This window comes from Pteropus vampyrus, unplaced genomic scaffold (assembly GCF_000151845.1).
Source record: "Pteropus vampyrus isolate Shadow unplaced genomic scaffold, Pvam_2.0 Scaffold208, whole genome shotgun sequence".
In the NCBI taxonomy this organism is placed as follows: Eukaryota; Metazoa; Chordata; class Mammalia; order Chiroptera; family Pteropodidae; genus Pteropus; species Pteropus vampyrus.
The window spans coordinates 3,475,351-3,478,531 of record NW_011888989.1 but is presented as its reverse complement, the minus strand read 5'-3'; positions in this window follow the sequence as shown (position 1 = coordinate 3,478,531).

The following is a 3,181-nucleotide window of genomic DNA, read 5'->3' as shown; positions in this document are numbered from 1 at the left end:
ACAACAAAACAAGACTATAGGCTTCTGGACTGAAGTCATAGAAAGGTTTTTAGTTAGTGTGAGGGCATGAGCAACCTTGACTCTTATTTTTTTATTATTATTATGTTTTCACATAAGATAAGCAAAGGCTTAATTTATTTTGTTAACAGGACGGTAGGAGATAGTGGGGAGAATACTGTGAGTCCGCTTTTTTGAGATCCACTGATTCGTTACAAGTTTTTTTGAAACTAGTCAGAAATAAGGGCAATGGATTAATACTCCTGTATCCTGATGCATTTATTGGGTTTTGTTTTCATGGTTTTTGTAAAGCCTACCTGGAAAACTTCCAGTTTTTGCTTACGGTCTAGATCAATGCCACCTTCTCTACGAAAGCTTTTCTAAAGTGTTGTGTAGAAGGTTCTTCAGGGCCTCCGGGTACCACCACACCAGCATGCTTTGTTCACATCGCTGATATTGGCGCTTACCCCATTCATTTAAGTTTTCTCTTTTCTTTTTCTTTTTAAAAATATTTATTTATTCGTTTGTTTGTTTGTTTATTATGGTGACATTGGTTAATGAAATCCAATAAGTTTTATCTGTACACCTTAACAGTAAGGTGTATATATACGTATATACACCTTATATATATAATTTGTAATTTATACTGTGTGTTCACCTCCTATAGTTAGATTTCTTTCTGTCACCACATATTTGACCCTTTTTACCCTATCTACCTCTCCTGTCCCTCTGTCCCTCCTCCTCTCTGGTAACCACTAGTCTATAGTCATATCCATAAGTCTCTCTGTTTGTCCTGTTCATTTGTTGCTTTTAGGTTTATATCCCACATATAAGTAATATCATGTGATTTTCAACTTTTTCTGTCTGGCTTATTTCACTTAGCATGATTATCTCGAGGTCCATCCATGTTGTCACAACTTGACTCTTTTAAATACATGCACAGGGGTGAAATAATGTCTTTTAAAATGTCACTAATGCCATCTAATCATTGTGACAATTGACAATGCTCTTACACACTTTTAAACTGCTAAGAGGCAGTACTCCCCCTTTGGGAACCTGAGTAGTGAGGAAAGAGCCCTAGGCTAGGAGTGGTAGACAGGCGCTCACTCTGACTCAAGTCAACTCGCTACTCTGGTTTCATTTGGCCTGTGTGATCTCAAAGATCTGTTCACTGACCCTTTGTAGGCTGATATCACCTTTCTTATTGCTAGTCGAAAAAGTATAGCTGCTAAAAGCTATCGTCATGTCTCCCTCTGCTGGCTGGCTAACATGTCATAAGTGTCAACAAAACATTTTTTATCTCGGTGAAGCTGTTAGCTTTTTGAATTTATAAACCACACACAAAATGTTGACCAATTAAAAGAAGTTAATAGACTGTGTTTCATATGTTAGTTACTATCTTCATTTTTCCAGATTTTATTTATATTGTACACACACATATATATGTGTGTATGTATATATATCTCTATATGGATATAGATATATCTATATATCTCTCTATATATAGATATCTATGTATCTCTCTCTATAGAGATTATACACACACTATATATATGTAGATATATCTATATAGATATCTATATATAGAGAGAGATATATAGATATCTATAGAGAGAGAGATATATAGATATCTATCTATCTATATAGATATATCTACATATATAGTGTGTGTGTATAATCTACGTAGATATCTATATAGATATCTATATAGAGAGAGATATATAGATATCTCTCTATCTATATAGATATATCTACATATATAGTGTGTGTGTGTGTGTGTGTGTGTGTGTGTATAATCTCACAACAAAGTCTCCATTTTCTCAACGTCTAAATTAAATCTAGAAAAGGAGGTCAGATTTCAAATGAAACTGATGTCTTATGTTGGCCAAGAACTTCTGGTTGGAGTTATTTGGTTCATTCCCTCAGATAGCTCCAGTGGATCCTTATCTCCAAAGAGGGAATTTTCTGTTGGAGTTAACAGAATTTCAAGAAATATTCAGCAGAGAATTTTTTAATGGCTAAGCCATGAAAAATCTCTGTCATTTGTATCTTTAATAGTTTTTAGGTACTAATGTTGCCTTAGCTTCACATTTCCCGTGTTGATTTTCCCTCCTTCCCAAATTTATCTAATTATTACCATTATTGTTATTGTATTTTTAAAGTTTCTTTAAAAGCTTTTTGGAATACAATAGGTTCTATGTTATTTTAAAACAATTTTGGAATTATAGTTATGCATACAAGGTAAAGAGAAAGAAAAACAGAAAGAACCGAAGTGGTACCGAAGGTGAAAAATCAGTCTCTCCTCCCTTGTTCCCAGGTCCACATACAGAGACAATCACTGTTCATAGTTTCTGGTTTTAATTCTTTAGTTCGTTATCATTATAGCATGAAATAAAATCTTTTCACTTTTGTATCCTGACTTATCAACTTTACACTGTATTTTTGACTTCCTGTTATGTAAGTGATTTGTTACACTTGTAATATATCCCCAGCTCTGGCCCATTAACTCCCAGTGGCTTTTATTCCCCCCTACTTCTCCTAGTGGCTGTCTTTTTGTCTTTAAATATTATATGAAGTCGTCTATTTCTTAAGTTATAAATGTCAGATTGTATCTATTGATTTTCCTCTATGAAAATCGGTAAATTAATGTATTTATTTTTTATTGCCCCCTGATTTTGCTAGAGTATTATCTTACTTTAAGACATAATAGTTATACAGTTTATCTACTGAATTCTACAGTTAAATTTTCTCTTTGCTAGGGCAAGCATGTATGTTTTTGCCTCAGGGCCTTTGCATTTGCTTTTCAAGGCTCACTCCCTCCCTTGATTCAGATTTCAGCTCAGATGCCACCTCACCAGAGAGGCCTCCCTTGACCAACATATCCAAAAGAGCAACCCTTCCCCCTCCACACCATTCACTCTCTATTTTCTTACTCTATTTAATTTCCTTCATATTCCCAGTGACTAGAATAGTTCCTGGCAAAAGGTAGGTGCTCAATAAATATTTGTTGAATGAATAAATTCTAAAAGAGGAAAACTCAGAAGTAATGTCATAAAAGTTGTGAATATGCAAATATTATTATTATAGAACCAAATAGTGTATTGGAACCAATAAAAATATATATAACCCTCTGTCATTGACATTTTGGCAATCAAAGAACAATCTTCCAAATATCAATTTCTAA